At 39.3% G+C, this 18,828-nt stretch overlaps 1 long non-coding RNA gene and 6 other non-coding genes across 7 annotated transcripts; 1 reads left to right on the forward strand and 6 right to left on the reverse strand.

The window, feature by feature from the left end:
* Positions 1 to 2,088: 2,088 nt before the first annotated feature.
* Positions 2,089 to 3,748, forward strand: LOC115191151 (uncharacterized). The gene is made up of 2 exons (XR_003877546.1): positions 2,089 to 2,291; positions 3,326 to 3,748. It is a non-coding gene; the product is annotated as an uncharacterized LOC115191151 (long non-coding RNA).
* A 4,548-nt stretch (positions 3,749 to 8,296) lies between these two features.
* Positions 8,297 to 8,369, reverse strand: trnav-uac (transfer RNA valine (anticodon UAC)). Its single transcript has one exon. It is a non-coding gene; the product is annotated as a tRNA-Val (tRNA).
* A 134-nt stretch (positions 8,370 to 8,503) lies between these two features.
* Positions 8,504 to 8,576, reverse strand: trnav-uac (transfer RNA valine (anticodon UAC)). The gene has a single exon. It is a non-coding gene; the product is annotated as a tRNA-Val (tRNA).
* Positions 8,577 to 8,717: 141 nt separating this feature from the next.
* Positions 8,718 to 8,790, reverse strand: trnav-uac (transfer RNA valine (anticodon UAC)). Its single transcript has one exon. It is a non-coding gene; the product is annotated as a tRNA-Val (tRNA).
* A 542-nt stretch (positions 8,791 to 9,332) lies between these two features.
* Positions 9,333 to 9,405, reverse strand: trnav-aac (transfer RNA valine (anticodon AAC)). Its single transcript has one exon. It is a non-coding gene; the product is annotated as a tRNA-Val (tRNA).
* A 1,609-nt stretch (positions 9,406 to 11,014) lies between these two features.
* On the reverse strand, positions 11,015 to 11,087 carry trnav-uac (transfer RNA valine (anticodon UAC)). The gene has a single exon. It is a non-coding gene; the product is annotated as a tRNA-Val (tRNA).
* A 1,178-nt stretch (positions 11,088 to 12,265) lies between these two features.
* trnav-aac (transfer RNA valine (anticodon AAC)) lies at positions 12,266 to 12,338 on the reverse strand. The gene has a single exon. It is a non-coding gene; the product is annotated as a tRNA-Val (tRNA).
* Between the last annotated feature and the right edge of the window lie 6,490 nt (positions 12,339 to 18,828).

Consider the following 18,828-nt stretch of genomic DNA (forward strand, 5'->3'; position numbering starts at 1 on the left):
ACTACAATTAACTAATAGTATGTAGTATATACTCATTAAGTATGTAGTTACAGTATACTACAATTATCTAATAGTATGTAGTATATACTCATTAAGTATGTAGTTACAGTTTATTACAATTAACTAATAGTATGTAGTATTTACTCATTAAGTATGTAGTTACAGTATACTACAATTAACTAATAATATGTAGTATATACTCATTAAGTATGTAGTTACAGTATACTACAATTAACTAATAGTATGTAGTATATACTCATTAAGTATGTAGTTACAGTATACTACAATTAACTAATAATATGTAGTATTTACTCATTAAGTATGTAGTTACAGTATACTACAATTAACTAATAGTATGTACTCATTAAGTATGTAGTATACAGTATGTTAGTATGGGTATTCAAACACATATTCGCCTTTTTCCATTTATTTTCAATGCCATTACATTAAAGGCGAAACATACCTACATTCCATAACATTTATAAATTGTTTGAAACCTTTGTTTTAAACCCTTCTCAAAGTTGGTGCCTTGCCGGATTTGTATTTTAATTTTTTTATTTATTTAACACTTCTTGACTTTCCTTGTATTTATGGCAGTGTAGTTCCCTTAAGGGTCAGTCAACTTTGGTACAACATACTAACCGTTCAGCAGTTTGGGGTCACTTCGGAATGTCCTTGTTTTTGAAAGAAAAGCTATTTTTTTTAACAAAGCTTTTGTAAACAGTGTGCCAGCCTTCTTGTTCTTTAACAAAGCTTTTGTAAACAGTGTTTTTGCATGCAGCATGACAGCCAACTTTCTAACTCCGCCCATGGAACCCACAACCCTGGCACTGCAAACACCAAGCTGGCGTTGCAAGGAGGAGGTTGAATTGCTGCATGCAAACACCTTCACATCCACTGTTTCACAAAACGACAGCCTGGTTTGCTGGTTGTTTCAGGAGTCCCTAAAACAACCAGAATTACAATTTCATACTCATGTCACAACACCCATAAAGCTAGTCAGCTAGCTGTCTAATGTTAGCTAGTCAGCTAGCTTGTTAATGTTAGCTAGTCAGCTAGCTGGTTAATATTAGCTAGCTGGCTATTGTTAGCTAGTCAGCTAGCTGGTAAATGTTAGCTAGTCAGTTAGTTGGTTAATGTTAGCTAGTCAGCTAGCTGGTTAATGTTAGCTAGTCAGCTAGCTGGCTAATGTTAGCTAGTCAGCTAGTTGGTTAATGTTAGCTAGTCAGCTAGCTTGCTAAATCGCGGTTTTCGTAAATGAACTTTACGATTAAAAAAAGCATAATCGTTTGTCTCTACATTAACTAACATTCCTGTAAACTGTACATGTTTCTGCATGATTCGTTATGACGTTATAATCCCTTACATTTGCTTCCATCCTAGTATATCTGTCCGCCATCTTTGATCCAGTTCAGTTCTGTGTAGGGGTACCCCCCTCTCCTAGTATATCTGTCCGCCATCTTTGATCCGGTTCAGTTCTGTGTAGGGGTACCCCTCTCTCCTAGTATTTCTGTCCGCTGTAATAAATATATCGCATAAGCTTGTCTATTGCGCAACACTTATCTGCTGATACAAAAGACACATTCTGTGTTGAACGGATACTAGCTATACACGCACACCCAGAAACAGATGGCCGACTTAGACCTTACACAGCACTGATAAAACAGGAAATGCCCTGATCACAGGGGCCAGCGGCCAGTCTCGCAATAACATCTTGTGACTACAGAGACACACAGACAATGACTCAGCACAAAACACACATGTACACACACACACAAACCCATCCCTGAGGGCTGGGTTAGAGGAACAGAGAACACACTCATGGATCAATGGGGAGTCGACACCGACCCGAGACCGGATCAACCCTCCACTCAACGACCAGTCAGGAGGACGAATCTACAAGACTCAACCTACGTCATAGCATTACAATCATGTTGTATAAAACAGATGCACACTATGTTTTGGGGCTCTCTTCTGCTAGTTCCCTAAGAGCTAAACGAACGAGTCCGTGCACGCTTTGCCAAATATCTTTGTCTCTTAATAAAACTGCCTTACTATAATTGAATCCATCCTGTCCAGCGTCTTGACTTGGTCTCCTTCTCAAGTAACTGATCATCAACAAAACTTGGTAGCAGAGGATGGTTTCATACTTCTGAATTTGGTCCATAAATGGTTGATGTGAGAGGAGACAAGTCCAGGACAATCTCGTGAGGACGGGTGACCTGTCCGCAGGAGCCATCGGCGATTCTACTTGCCCCGGGAAACTGATCAACGAGCTCGACTAAAAAAAGGTAAGCAGAGCCTGTTAAAACAAAATCTGCATATTATATTATAGTCTTTATCCAAATTTTGATCAGTAGTACTGGGCGTGAGTATGAATTGTTGTTAAATTGTATGTAAATTGTGTTAACAAATGTTAAGGCTGAATACAAAGATATTTGACTGAATAGAGAGCCTGTGTGGCGATCCTGTGTGGCGATCCTGTGTGGGTCAAAGTCTGTGTGACTCCCCGTGTAGACTGTGAGCCTGTGTGGCACGTCATTGATAGAATATATCCGTTAACTTGGGAGGGCTACTGGAATGGCAACCAGATGAGACCACCCATGTACATGTGGAGGAATTAAAGTAAATATAACTAATCGTAACTATATAACCCTGATGACTGCATGATTTGGGGGTTCGTTCCATGAGACCTCCAATACCAAGGTGATATTTAAACAATTTGAGGGCCGCCGTGCTGTTGGGGTTGTGGGGAACAAATAAAATATAACCACATAACACTTTGTTTACGAGGGTGGGACACCAGAGATAAGTCGGTGTCCGCGCCGTGAATACATCGCTGGTCTTTACCAGCGACGGGCTAAGTATACAAAGATAGAGAGACACTTATACAGATAATAAGATGGCAACTACTCCACCAACCAAGCTCAAATTTAGTGAATATTTGGAACAAAAAATACAGGATAGAGCTGGGGGAAAGGAACAGTATAAAGCAATTGGGGGGAGAGATTCGGGATTGTACACAAATTTGGGTCGGTGTGCAGGCCCCAATCTCAGGGCCTCGTGGAACGCGCCAATCAATCCCTTAAGGCTAAAATAGCTAAGGTATGTGCAGGATCGAAGTTGACTTGGGTGGAAGCCCTGCCCCTGGCGTTGATGGCTATGAGAGCCTCTCCAGGTGCAGGCACCCATCTCTCTCCTCATGAGATAATGACTGGTAGAGTCATGCCTGGTCCACCAAGGGAGGGAGGTCATATGCCCGCCCTTGATGTACAACAAATTGCAATGTCTGACTATGTGAGAAAACTGACGGAACTTTCTGCAGCTCTCTCCACACAGATCCGCAAGGTCCAAGAGGGGGAGCTGTCGGGAGATTCGCCACCACTGAAGGTAAAAGTTGGGGACTGGGTGAGGGTCAAAGTCCACAAGAGAAAGTGGCTAGAACCCAGGTGGACTGGACCGTACGAAGTGAAGGAAGTTACTTCACACTCTGTTCAGGTCAAAGGTAAATCAGGCGCACCTTGGCACCACCTGACACATTGCACACCAGCCCCAACTCCTTCCAGAACTTTGACTGAAACCAGGGCCGATTTGCGCGCCCTAAAATTCGATTCCAACCACTGAAACCTTAGTTGGGGAAAATGGGACCACAGCTCCCGTTTCCACGACCTAAGGCGCCACGCCCAGGGTCGGGTTATCTCCCTCCCTGGGAGAGGCTGGGGATATCAGCTCCCCTGTTTGTTATTTTCATAATCATTGCCGGAGTATCCTTAGGAACTCTCACTGGTGGGGATTTGAACATTGCATGGAAAAATATTAAGTTAGTAAAGTGAATTGCAGGTGGAGTTAATTTTATTTTTACAGGGACGGTGCACATTAAACACAGTTGTGTATAATGGCAGGTTATTCTTAGCAAACAGAATGGGCCGGTTTGCAGACAAACTGAAGGGGTTTAAGGTTTTAAGCAATCTTGGGTTAAATTAGTTAAGTAGTATGTTAAAGTAGGGGAGTTTAATAGGTTTGAAGTACAGTATTGTATCCAAGGGTAGCGCATGTTCAATTAAGTTTAAAACTAATGATTGGGGGGAGTATAATGGAATTATAAAGTATTTTTAGGTTTTGTTTGTAGTTAACGTTTGGGTTTTTGAATCGGTGTAGAATGAGGAAATGCTGACCAAGTGGTTATTTTATGGAAAAGGGAGCGCTTAACTATCTTTGGGAAAAATACCTAGGGACAGGATATCTTAAAGGGGTATACACACATGGCATTTTGAAGTTTTGGTTTCTGAGTTTTAATTAAGCACGTGAAATTCCTCTCATAGGGAATGTTCTGGGAAATTGAGATACAAAATGTAGATAAAGTTCTTAGCCTTCATTTGTCTAAATGTAGTAAGAAACACGGTTCTGAAAGGGTGGTAGGACGTTCGACCCCTCTGGTGACTTTTCCTTTTGTGGTCTGATCAGCCGCAATGAAAAGCCATTTGGATGGTGAATTTAAGGTCATTTGTGATACTGACTTTAAGGAAATTTGTAGAACTGGTAATTATGATGGAATTAAAGTTCTTACACACAATTGGATAATTTGAACCAATGAGAATGACGATAAGGGTACAATAATTTTTCTTTGTGGAGTAGTTCAGATTAGTCATTTTGATCTGATTATGTTATGTGAATATCGTTTGATAATTAGGGGTACTTTTTACATTATCTAGATAAGTTTATTTTCCCTTAGAAAGTCAGCGGTGGTTGTATTCAGTGTAAGAGATTTAACACAACAAGGCTATGGAATCGACATAATAGTATTATTATATTTTGTTGTGAATAAGTTTAATAAGGGTAGACTTTTGTCAACAGGACAGGAATATATGACATCTGTAGGTGATCCAGGATCATTGAGGGTATCGAGATAAATTTAAGTAGCTATGGAATAAGACAATGAGACATTTAGTACTCCCCTGCACTGCTGAGACCTTGATGGGTTGGAAGTAGCAGGAGGAGAGCATAAGCAAGGAAGAGAAGATAAAAGTGACACAGAAGAATTAGATAACGGTTAGTGAGTGGAGACCAGCATAGTTAAATTATAAACAGGTGAGGACAGAAATAACACTGGGAGAGACAGAAAAGACATAAGAATAGAAGATAGAAGGATCATTTAGTTAGTCTCTCCATGTATTAATATCCTATCAGCTCCATAGGCATGTATTATAGTTTTGATTTTAATTAGTGAGTGGAGACCAGCATAGTTAAATTATAAACAGGTGAGGACAGAAATAACACTGGGAGAGACAGAAAAGACATAAGAATAGAAGATAGAAGGATAATTTAGTTAGGTTCATTTAGTTAGGATATTAATACATGGAGAGACTATCGGCTCCATAGGCATGTATTATAGTTTTGATTTGAAGTTATGTTTGGTAAAATTCGCTAGGAAAAGATATGATAATTTAGTGGAAAGTAGTTAAATCTTAAAGAAGATAAGACACTTGATAGAGAAATGCACAGGGTAGCTAAGGATGAATGCCCCAGGGAGAATTGGACATGTGGAAAATGAAAGGGGGCAATCCTACAAGAGAAGGGCTGACATAAGGATAATTTACTAACCTTACCAAAGACATTGTTAAGAAATGCAGCAGAATTGATACATGGCTTGAGCCATGTATAAAAAGGGGGAGTATAGTAGAGCAGGCGATAGAACAGGATAGGATGCTACTAGAACAAAAACATTGTTTGTAGAATGTCCATTCCAACATTTGGAAATGGACTTATTGAACTATTCCGAATTGAGGGGAAGAAGGGGTGTTTAACAATAACAGATAAGTATAGCAAATGGGTAGAAGCGTTCCCAACTTACTTGGTGGACATGATTATGGTAGCTAAAATATTAAGTCAAGATATTATCCCTAGAGTTGGTTTACTAGAGCCATCTCTTTAAATGATGGATGACAGTTTAGCTAATCAGGTAGAGCCTATAGAATGCCAGAGTTAGGGAGAATAGAAATACCAGAACAGGTAGACATATAAGTTAAAGATATACTAGCAGAGCACATGAGAAGACTGTTAACCAAACCCGTATGTCCAAGATTTTGTGTCCAACAGGTGAATTGCAGGAGAAGGTGATTCACTCAATCCAACTAGGAGACTGGGTGTGGATCCAGTCCCTGAGGAGAAAAAACTGGAAGCAGTCCCGTTGGGAAGGCCCATACCAGGTGCTATTAAACCATTGCCTTTGCCAGTAGGAAAGCTGAGAGAGTCACATGGGTCCACGTTACCCACTGCAAGAAGGTATGTACACATATGAGCACTGATGATCACACACAGAGTTAGGAGAAGAACCGAGAACCAATAAGGTCCGGGGGTTACCTCCTTAACGAAGATTTCCTATCCCGACCGTTCATCACTGTGTGTGCTCCTAGAGGTGTGAGTATGGGGTGGTACCTAGCAGAGAGACTAAGGGCAGGAGAGGGTTGGCGGTTTTTGGGAAGAGTAGAGGCTCTGAGCTGCATCATAATCTAATCTTTCTGATACATTCAGATCCACCACCTTCTGGTACAAATCATACGATACCGTTGTCATTGAGAAGAAGTAGAAGATAAACTATATAATACACTGATGAGTGACGTACAGAATAAGGAATCAAAGAAGATCAAGATGTAGAATTTTAGGTGAGCATTAAACAATTCCTTGGGGAAGCAGACAACTGTACAGGAATTGGGGTTGGCCAGATTGAAGTACTCAGCCAACCCACCTCGGTTCACCTGGATTCCTGATGAGCACCAGTGTTATAGATACAAGAATGGCACCGAGAATTGAGATGATTTTAACGGCTGGAAAGGTAATCGTTAATGTGACTGACTTAGGTTTGAAAGCACAGGAGAAAATGTGTAACCTCATAGCACCTATGGCTGATGAAGGGTGGGCTAGTACCAGCAAAGGACGCATACGACAAAAATTACCACAAAGGGTGGTTAGGAACTTGCGCCCTGGGGTTATTGGTCCAACCAGTTTGAATTAGTGATAAGAGACCAGTTATAGGAGGCTAAAGTAGGTACAGGAGGAGTTTTGATAAGGATGGGAATGGCTTTGTCTAGATGGATGCTATTGGCATCCTCAGGGAAGTTCCAGATGAATACAAAGCTATTAATCAAATATGTGAAGGCTTTAACACTACATTATTTTGGTGGTTGACAATAAATAAAAATGTGGATTGAATTAATGACATCATTTAATCAACAGAGATTCATGAATGAAACAGGGGATGCAGTAAAGAGGTTCTCTGACCAATTAGCCGCCACCTCCCTCATGACCTGGTAAAATAGACTGACTCTCGATAGGTTACGGGCAAAGAGGATGGTGTAGGTAGAATGATTAGGTTCATTGCTGTACGTACATTTTTGATAACACAGCTCATGTTTGGGAAATGGAAAAGTGTTGCAAGAACTGTATTATGGGCTGCTTTAACCTGTATGAGTGTGTTTGGGTTGTGTGGTTGTTGTTGGGTCCCGTGTGCAAGAGGTTTAATAACCAGAACTTTAGAGAGATGATAACGGAGCAGATGGTGAGCTACGGACCGAGTCAAAGTTCAGATCAATGAGACGACAAGTACCTACCGCCGAGCAAGCCTGTTCCCCTTTTTCTTTGTCACGTCTTGCAGACGTGAAGAGGGGGATTTGTAATAAAGATAATCTAACGTTTTACCTAATGATATATAAGGAGGGCATTTGCACAACATGCTTCACAACAGCACACAACAAAATTCCAGAGACATATTGAGCAACCAACTGATACCAATCACGACCACACCCAGAGACAGATGGCTGACTTAAGCACTCACACAAAAATGTCAAGACATGAAAGCGCCCTAGCCACACGAACTGACCACTGGTGTAAAAAACAACATTCCATGAATATCGTAACCAACCAGACACGAATTAGCAGAAAAACCCACTTAGGGGTGTTGGACTCCGAGGACAAAGGACACTGCCCAGGGCCAATGGGAAGTCGACACCACCTGGAGAATGGACCGTCCCTCCACTCATCGACCAGTCAGGAGAGCGGACCTACTAGACTCAACCTACGTCAACACACTGTTATTTCATTGTATAAATTGGATGCACACCATGTTTCGGCGCTCTCTTCCGCTAGTTCCCTATGAGCTAAACGAAGGAGTCCGTGCACGCTTTGCCAAATATCTTTGTCTCATAATAAAATGCCTTACTATAATTGAATCCACCCGGTCCAGCGTCCTGACTTGGTCTCCTTCTCAAGTAACTGAGCATCAACACGTGTCAAAGAGCACTGTTTCCGCCAGGTTTCGAACCGAGGACCTTTCGCGTGTAAAGCGAACGTGATAACCACTACACTACAGAAACCGCTGCTCGATCTTTCTGCAAGTGGTAAACCGAATTTTACCGATATTCATGGCACTTATTCGAATTTCCAAAATAAGGCATTAATGAATTTCTCTGTTACCACTATGAAACTTCTTGAATGTGTCAATGAGCGTTGTCCCCGCCCGGTTTCGAACCGAGGACTTTTCGCATGTAAAGCGAACATGATAACCACTACACTACAGAAACTGCTGCTACATTTAGCTACAAGGAGTAAACCGAATTTTACAGATATTCATGGCACGTATTCGAATTTCCAAAATACAGAATTTATGAAAATAACTATTCTCTGTTAAAAGTACAGTACCTACTGCACTTGTCAAAGAGCACTGTTTCCGCCTGGTTTCGAACCGAGGACCTTTCGCGTGTAAAGCAAACGTGATAACCACTACACTACAGAAACTGCTATTTAATTTTTCTGCAAGGAGTAAACCGAATTTTACAGATATTCATGGCACGTATTCAAATTTCCAAAATAAAGAATTAATGAAATTCTCTGTTACCACTATGGTACTTCTTGAATGTGTCAATGAGCGTTGTTCCCGCCCGCTTTCGAACCAGGGACTTTTCGCATGTGAAGCAAACGTGATAACCACTACACTACAGAAACTGCTGCTACAATTAGCTGCAAGGAGTAAACTGAATTTTACTGATATTCATGGCACGTATTCAAATTTCCAAAATAAGGCATTCATGAAAATAATTATTCTCTGTTTAAAGTACAGTACCTACTGCATGTGTCAAAGAGCACTGTTTCTGTCCGGTTTCAAACCAAGGACCTTTCGCGTGTAAAGCGAATGTGATAACCACTACAGTACAGAAACTGCTGGTACAATTAGCTGCAAGGAGTAAACCGAATTTTAAAGATATTATTTTTTCCAAAATAAGGCACTAATGAAATTCTCGGTTACCACTACGGTACTTCTTGAATTTGTCAATGAGCGTTGTTTCCGCCCGGTTTCGAACCGAGGACCTTTTGCGTGTTAAGCAAACGTGATAACCACTACACTACAGAAACTGCTTCTACAATTATCTGCAAGGTGTAAACCGAATTTTACCGATATTCATGGCACGTAATCAAATTTCCAAAATAAGGCATTAACGAATTTCTCTGTTACCACTATGATACTTCTTGAATGTGTCAATGAGCGTTGTTTCCGCCCGCTTTCGAACCAAGGACTTTTCGGATGTGAAGCAAACGTGATAACAACTACACTACAGAAACTGCTGCTACATTTAGCTACAAGGAGTAAACCAAATTTTACAGATATTCATGGCACGTATTCGAATTTCCAAAATACAGAATTTACGAAAATAACTATTCTCTGTTAAAAGTATAGTTCCTACTGCACATGTCAAAGAGCACTGTTTCCGCCCTGTTTCGAAAAGAGGACTTTTCGCGTGTTAGGCAAACGTGATAACCACTACACTACAGAAACTGCTGCTACATTTTGCTACAAGGAGTAAACCGAATTTTACAGATATTCATGGCAAGTATTCGAATTTCCAAAATAAGGCATTAATGAAATTCTCTCTTACCGCTATAGTACTACTTGAATGTGTCAATGAGCTTTGTATCCGCCCGGTTTCGAACAAGGGACCTTTCGCGGGTGAAGCAAACGTGATAACCATTACACTACAGAAACTGCTGCTACAATTAGCTGCAAGGAGTAAACCGAATTTTACTGATATCATGGCACGTGTTCAAATTTCCAAAATTAGGTATTTATGAAAATAACTATTCTCTGTTAAAAGTAAAGTACCTACTGCACTTTTAAAGAGCACTGTTTCCGCCCGGTTTCGCTCCGAGGACCTTTTGCGTGTTAAGCAAACGTGATAACCACTACACTACAGAAACTGCTTCTACAATTAGCTACAAGGAGTAAACCGAATTTTACCGATATTCATGGCACGTAATCAAATTTCCAAAATAAGGCATTAACGAATTTCTCTGTTACCACTATGATACTTCTTGAATGTGTCAATGAGCGTTGGTTCCGCCCGGTTTCGAACCAAGGACTTTTCGGATGTGAAGCAAACGTGATAACAACTACACTACAGAAACTGCTGCTACATTTAGCTACAAGGAGTAAACCAAATTTTACAGATATTCATGGCACGTATTCGAATTTCCAAAATACAGAATTTACGAAAATAACTATTCTCTGTTAAAAGTATAGTGCCTACTGCACATGTCAAAGAGCACTGTTCCCGCCCGGTTTCGAAACGAGGACTTTTCGCGTGTTAGGCAAACGTGATTACCCCTACACTACAGAAAACGCTGCTACATTTTGCTACAAGGAGTAAACCGAATTTTACAGATATTCATGGCACGTATTCGAATTTCCAAAATAAGGCATTAATGAAATTCTCTGTTACCGCTATAGTACTATTTGAATGTGTCAATGAGCGTTGTTTCCGCCCGGTTTCGAACCAGGGACCTTTCGCAGGTGAAGCAAACGTGATAACCACTACACTACAGAAACTGCTGCTACATTTAGCTACAAGGAGTAAACCGAGTTTTACAGATATTCATGGCACGTATTCGAATTTCCAAAATTAGGGATTTATGAAAATAATTATTCTCTGTTAAAAGTAAAGCACCTACTGCACATGTCAAAGAGCACTGTTTCCGCCCGGTTTCGAAACGAAGACCTTTCGCGTGTAAAGCGAACGTGATAACCACTACACTACAGAAACCGCTGCTCGATCTTTCTGCAAGGAGTAAACCGAATTTTACCGATATTCATGGCACGTATTCGAATTTCCAAAATAAGGCAATAATGAATTTCTCTGTTACCACTATGACACTTCTTGAATGTGTAAATGAGCGTTGTTTCCGCCCGGTTTCGAACCAGGGACTTTTCGCGTGTGAAGCAAACGTGATAACCACTACACTACAGAAACTGCTGCTTGATTTTTCAGCAAGAAGTAAACCGAATTTTACAGATATTCATGGCACGTATTCGAATTTCCAAAATAAGGCATTTATGAAAATTACTATTCTCTGTTAAAAGTACAGTACCTACTGCATGTGTCAAAGAGCACTGTTTTCGCCCGGTTTCAAACCGAGGACCTTTCGCGTGTAAAGAGAATGTGATAACCACTACACTACAGAAACTGCTGCTACAATTAGCTGCAAGGAGTAAACCGAATTTTACAGATATTCATGGCACGTATTCGAATTTCCAAAATAAGGCATTAATGAAATTCTCTGTTACCGCTATAGTACTTCTTGAATGTGTCAATGAGCGTTGTTTCCGACCGGTTTCGAACCAAAGACTTTTCGCATGTGAAGCAAACATGATAATCACTACACTACAGAAACTGCTGCTACAGTTTGCTACAAGGAGTAAACCGAATTTTACAGATATTCATGGCACGAATTAGAATTTCCAAAATACAGAATTTATGAAAATAACTATTCTCTGTTAAAAGTACAGTACCTACTGCACGTGTCAAAGAGCACTGTTTCCACCCGGTTTTGATCCGAGGACCTTTCGCATCCTCGGTTCGACGTGATAACCACTAGACTACAGAAACTGCTGCTACAATTAGCTGCAAGGAGTAAACTGAATTTTACTGATATTCATGGCACGTATTCAAATTTCCAAAATAAGGCATTCATGAAAATAATTATTCTCTGTTTAAAGTACAGTACCTACTGCATGTGTCAAAGAGCACTGTTTCTGTCCGGTTTCAAACCAAGGACCTTTCGCGTGTAAAGCGAATGTGATAACCACTACAGTACAGAAACTGCTGGTACAATTAGCTGCAAGGAGTAAACCGAATTTTAAAGATATTATTTTTTCCAAAATAAGGCACTAATGAAATTCTCGGTTACCACTACGGTACTTCTTGAATTTGTCAATGAGCGTTGTTTCCGCCCGGTTTCGAACCGAGGACCTTTTGCGTGTTAAGCAAACGTGATAACCACTACACTACAGAAACTACTTCTACAATTATCTGCAAGGTGTAAACCGAATTTTACCGATATTCATGGCACGTAATCAAATTTCCAAAATAAGGCATTAACGAATTTCTCTGTTACCACTATGATACTTCTTGAATGTGTCAATGAGCGTTGTTTCCGCCCGCTTTCGAACCAAGGACTTTTCGGATGTGAAGCAAACGTGATAACAACTACACTACAGAAACTGCTGCTACATTTAGCTACAAGGAGTAAACCAAATTTTACAGATATTCATGGCACGTATTCGAATTTCCAAAATACAGAATTTACGAAAATAACTATTCTCTGTTAAAAGTATAGTTCCTACTGCACATGTCAAAGAGCACTGTTTCCGCCCTGTTTCGAAAAGAGGACTTTTCGCGTGTTAGGCAAACGTGATAACCACTACACTACAGAAACTGCTGCTACATTTTGCTACAAGGAGTAAACCGAATTTTACAGATATTCATGGCAAGTATTCGAATTTCCAAAATAAGGCATTAATGAAATTCTCTCTTACCGCTATAGTACTACTTGAATGTGTCAATGAGCTTTGTATCCGCCCGGTTTCGAACAAGGGACCTTTCGCGGGTGAAGCAAACGTGATTTTTTTTTTTTTTTTTTTTTTTTTATTATCAAAAATGTTTGTTTACAATATTTACAGTACAATCTACTGTTTACAGTACAATCCACAGAGAACAATACAGAAGACACTAGACTAACAGAAGCTGGTGAACAATTCACCCCCTATCAAATTCAAGGGACCCAATGAAAAACAAAGTAAATATCAAAACAGTGCTTTCAAAAATTATAAGTGATACCTCCACTCTCCTCTCGTGAAATTAACCCACTCCCTTCAACAAAAGATTCATCAAAATGTTCCATCCCATAATTAAACAACATATCTATGTGTTTACTGAACAGTGCTATAAAGATACTCCACACCTGAACCCTCTTTCTGTCAAAAGAAACATAATTCCTCCTACAAAAAATAGCATACCTCACAAAACTCAAAACCATATTCAACAAACACACATTAACACCCTCACATTTACCAGACACTCCAAATAACAAAAGTTCCTCCCACGCATACTTTTTCACGAAATCTCCCCCCCAGTTTCTACATAACATTTCCTTAACTTTACAAAAAAAATATTTTAAATCCTCACATTCTATAAACAAATGCATTAGAGTTTCTGGGAAACGTCCACATACATCGCATTCCCTTTCTATCTCACCATTAATTTGCTTTAACACCACCTTTGTAAATATTCTATTATGTCTTAATTTGAAATCATTATTTTCACACTCCTTACTATTATATTTTACATTTAAATTTTCCCATATCTTTTTTTCATCTAATTCCGGAAAAAGTACTTTCCAAAATTTCTCAGCAGCCGGCCTTCTACACACTTTTCCTACCATTATTCTATACAATCTTTTCACTGGTATACTAGATAAATGTACTTTCTTCTTACTGCTACCAATGAACAAATTAGGAAATACAAATAAATCTTCTCTTTCAACTTCACTATTTATTAAATCAACCCATTCTCTTGGTATACTATTCTTTATCTTGTTATACATATTATTCACTGTTCCCCTTCCCACCTCTTCATCCCATTCATTGATTATGTCAAAAATAGCTTCCCCAGGTAAAAACCCTGGAATTACCTCATATGTATAATCTTTTATTTGCCGTAGACCTGCACTCATAAATACTTTATTATACAAAACTTTTTCTTTGTTCTTGATTTTCTCATTCAGAAATATAGGTTGATTCATAATCAGGTCAATATGTCCACATTCATAATATACATTTGGCAACAACTCTGCCCATGCATTTAGCACCTCTTTATAAAAATCTGGTACCTTTTCAAACATTGCCCTTTTAAGCCCCATCAATAAACCATTATCCTCACAACCACCACTCTCCTCTAAGTAGACTTTAAAGAAGTGTTTCCAGCCATAATCTTCACTGTCATACAAATATTTCTTTACTGTTTTTATCCTAATAGCTTTTCTTTTGACATCTAAATCTACAAGTTTTAAACCTCCATCCACATAGTCAGCAATCAATGTTTTCTGAGCTATTCTCACTCCTTTACCATCCCATATAAAATTTGACACCACATTATTCAATTCATTTAGGACCCACTCCGGCATGTCCAGGACTCCCAAAACATACACAAATTTGGATAATACCAAAGCATTTGCAACAATTACTTTCCCTTGTAACTTAAGTTTTCTATTTTTCCAGAAATTCAACGTTAGCTTGACTTTATTAAGGATCCCAGTCCAAGTTATATCTTTTGCCTCTTTCTCCTTTACACCAATGTTTACTCCCAGCACTTTAATAAAATCCTTTGCGCTCTTGAATGGAATCTCACACCCTTTTACATTGATATCCCCAACAAACATTATTTCAGTCTTCTCTATATTAACTTTAGCACCCGATGCCTTGCCATATATATCTATGATTTCCATAATGCTTCCAATACTTTCTATATCCTTCACAGTACAAGTAGTGTCATCAGCGTACTGATGTACAACACTGACACCACCACCTGGGATTCCAACACCCCTTACTTCTTTATTACTATTTATCAATGTAGCTAACGGTTCTGTAGAAACACTGTACAGCAGAGCTGACAAAGGACAGCCCTGCCTTACTGACCTCTCCACAGGGAAAGTATCTGTTAACACTCCGTTACATTTCACACAACTTTTAGCCCCACTATACAACAGGTTGATCCAAGATACAAACTTTGGCCCAAACCCAAACCTCTCCATAGTTTGTAATAAAAAGCTGTGCTCCACTCTATCAAAAGCTTTGTTAAAATCCAAACTTAAAACTATACCACCTTCATTTTTCATTTGATTAACAACATCCCTAATTGTACAAATTACATCTGCAATATCTCTTCCAGGTATGCCGTAGGCTTGTGTTGATTCAATAATACTCCCAATCACCTTTTTCATCCTATTCGCTAACACTTTAGTCAGTATCTTATAGTCCGAATTTAGAAGGCTAATAGGCCTATAATTTTCTAACTTTAATCTACTGCCCCTATTTTTGAATAAGATCGTTAACATTCCAGTTGACATAGACTCAGGGATTTCCTTATTCTCTTCCATATAATGAAACACCCTCACTAAAATGGGTGCCAAAATATCTACAAAGACTTTATAGAACTCATTTGTTAAACCGTCCAAACCCGGACTTTTATTACCTTGCGTGCTAACAATTGCTTCCTTGATTTCCATAATCGAAATCTCTTCATCACACATCATTCTCTCTGCCTGCGATACTTTGGCACTAATTGTATCCAACACTTTTACAACACACACTTTCTCTACATCATTCTTTTTGTAAAGATTTCTGTAAAAGTTTTCAACTGTCTCTAAGATCCCAACAAAATCGTTTACCTTTACACCTCTTTCATCTTCCAACTCTACAATGTAACTCTTAGTTTGTTTTCTTTTTTCCAGACCCAAAAAAAAGGATGTACATTTCTCTCCCTCCAAAGCGTACTGTGCCCTGCTCCTAACAATAGCACCCAAACATTTCTTTTTTTCATAACTACCCAGCTCTGCATGGATTTTCAAATAATTCACAACATCATAGTCTGGATCCGTATCAGCCTTTTCAAGTTCATGCAACATCCTATTCCTAAGCATTATTTCTTTCTGCTTATCTAACCGGTTATGATTTTTTGCGTACCTAATACTCCTATTTTTTACTTTTGCTTTCACTTCCTCCCACCATAAACACACATTCTCTTTTAACAGTACATTAGACATTTCATCATTAATACATTCAACAATTTCATTTCTATATCCTTCTTCCTTTAACAGACTGGCATTTAAACACCATACACCTCCCCCTCTCCTCTCCACACCAAAACCCATTTCAAATGACATTACTGCATGATCACTATATGCTGTAAAGGTATATGACACCTTCTTAACATTCTGCACCAATTCTTGTTTTGCTAGACATAAATCAATTCTGCTTTGTTTTAATTCCTTTAGAACCACCTGCCTTCTAGAGAATACTCTTCTGTTTGGATTTTCAGCCCTCCATATATCTACTAGATTCTCCTCATTCATAAGTTTCCATAATGCATTTCTAGAAGAGTCATATCTGAATTTAGCACAACTAGAGGCATCCATTCTACTACACCTCACATTAAAATCTCCTATCAGTATACAGTTTTCTGAGCACAGTGTTTTTAATTTGTGAAACATTTCTCTCCTTTCAGATTCAATATTTGAAGCATAAACATTAATTAAACGAAAAACTACATTTTGAACTTCAAATTCAATCACAATAAGTCTACCATCATTGTCAGCATATATTTGTTTTACATTCTGCACCACATCATTTTTTATCAAAATAGCCACACCACATGTTTTATCTCCTCCATGACTACAAAAAATTAAATCAGACCATTTACTCTTAATCTCCTGCATTTTGGATTCTGTCCAATTGGTCTCTTGAAAACACAACATGTCTGCCTTAACAGACACTAATACCTGCTCAAATTTTCTCATGTTTCTCAAACTGTTACCGTTTAGGGATGCGACTGTAATCATTATTAATGTTTGCAGAAGTATAATCAGAGTCAAACAAGTCCTTTCAAATCCTACTTTTTCTTTTTTCCAAATCCCATCATCTCCCTGGTTTTCGACAATGACCTCTTATTTTTTACAAACAACTGAAGATCCTCACCATCTATTTCATCATCCGTCTCTTTATTTGGATTTTTGGGGGGAGCGGCTGTGAAGCCTTTTGAAAAGTGCGCTTTAACAGTGCCCGTGACTTCAGTGGACCCAACCCACTCTTTGGTGTAATTCTCACACAGGCTTAAAGCTGGCTCAGGCACCTGAGAAGCACCTTGCACCATCTCCACCTGTGTATGTATTTCACCCATCATGTGCTGCTGTTCCACCTTGTCAGCAGCAGAGACTAAAACCCCGTCTCGTGCTTTGCCATAAGACATTACAGGCTCTTCAAGCTTATCTGCCATTGTCTCTGGAGTCACACTCTCCATGTCACTCTCATCCTCTCTCTCCATCGGCACACTCCCCTCCCCTTCCTCAGACGTGAGGTCCATTGTTTGCAAAAGTAAGTGATCTTCTCCCTTATTACAGCTACATCTAACTTTGGGTCTGTCACACATTTTGCACACATTTCCTATGTTCCGACATTCTCTGGCATAATGCCCTTGTTCACTACATTTGTGGCATGTGAATTCCGGACATTCCTTTAGTATGTGCCCCGGCTGAATACATAATCTACATACCTTCACTTGATTGTCGTGGATTACACGAAAATATTCAAATCCCTCGACAGTGTTAAATTTAGTAGAATATGGCAAGGATTGCACATTGTCTGTAAACTTTACCTTGCAAAATCTCGTCCCATCTACAATGTCCGTTCCTGGCCACATCCTCCTCTTGATTGGCGTGGTCGCCTTCACATTCCAGCCTTTTAGTTTCTCTTCTATCTCCTCATCCGTAATGTATGCGGGCAAGTTCAAAAAGGACACCACCAGCTCATCGTTCCCTAATTCTTTAGCCATGATTTGACAGTTCTTTATCTTTAGCCCGTCTATTAGTCTTTCTTTTCCATTTACATGAGACATTGTTATTTCATACTTATTTCCGTCTTTCATTCGACATCCCAGTATTGCTCCGCAAACTTCCTTTATTCCTCTCAGCAATTCCATCGTTGTTATTTTCCCTTCTCCACTTATTTCCACGTTCACCGTCAGTTCCTTCTCATATGTTCTTTTTTTCAGTTCTTCGTTTAACATTCTGATTTCACTGTTGTCCTTTCTCGTCGTCGTTTGTATTCTTGATGTCGAAGCCATGTTGTCCGTCCGGTTATTTTAAGCAATATCCCCCAAACAGCTCACGCTGATGGGGGACAATAGCAAAAAAGTTTCACAGAAACTTCACTACAGTCACTCACAAACTTTCAAACTTATAAAGCAAATAGACCTCCAAAAACAACGATATTCTCTCTCAAGCACTCAGACACCTGCTTCTCGTCCACTTCCTGAAACTCCAAAAAGGTGCGTGTGAAGCGAACGTGATAACCACTACACTACAGAAACAGCTGCTTGATTTTTCTGCAAGGAGTAAACCGAATTTTACAGATATTCATGGCACGTATTCAAATTTCCAAAATAAGGCATTAATGAAATTCTCTGTTACCGCTACAGTACTTCTTGAATGTGTCAATGAGTGTTGTTTTCGCCCGGTTTCAAACCAGGGACCTTTTGCGTGTGAAGCAAACATGATAACCACTACACCACATTAACTAGTAAAACAATTAGCTGCAAGGAGTAAACCGAATTTTAAAGATATTCATGGCACGTATTCGAATTTCCAAAATAAGGGATTAATGAAATTCTCTGTTACCACTATGTTACTTCTTCAATGTGTCAATGAGCGTTGTTTCAGCCTGGTTTCGAACCA

Source organism: Salmo trutta, unplaced genomic scaffold, assembly GCF_901001165.1.
Source record: "Salmo trutta unplaced genomic scaffold, fSalTru1.1, whole genome shotgun sequence".
Taxonomy (NCBI): Eukaryota; Metazoa; Chordata; class Actinopteri; order Salmoniformes; family Salmonidae; genus Salmo; species Salmo trutta.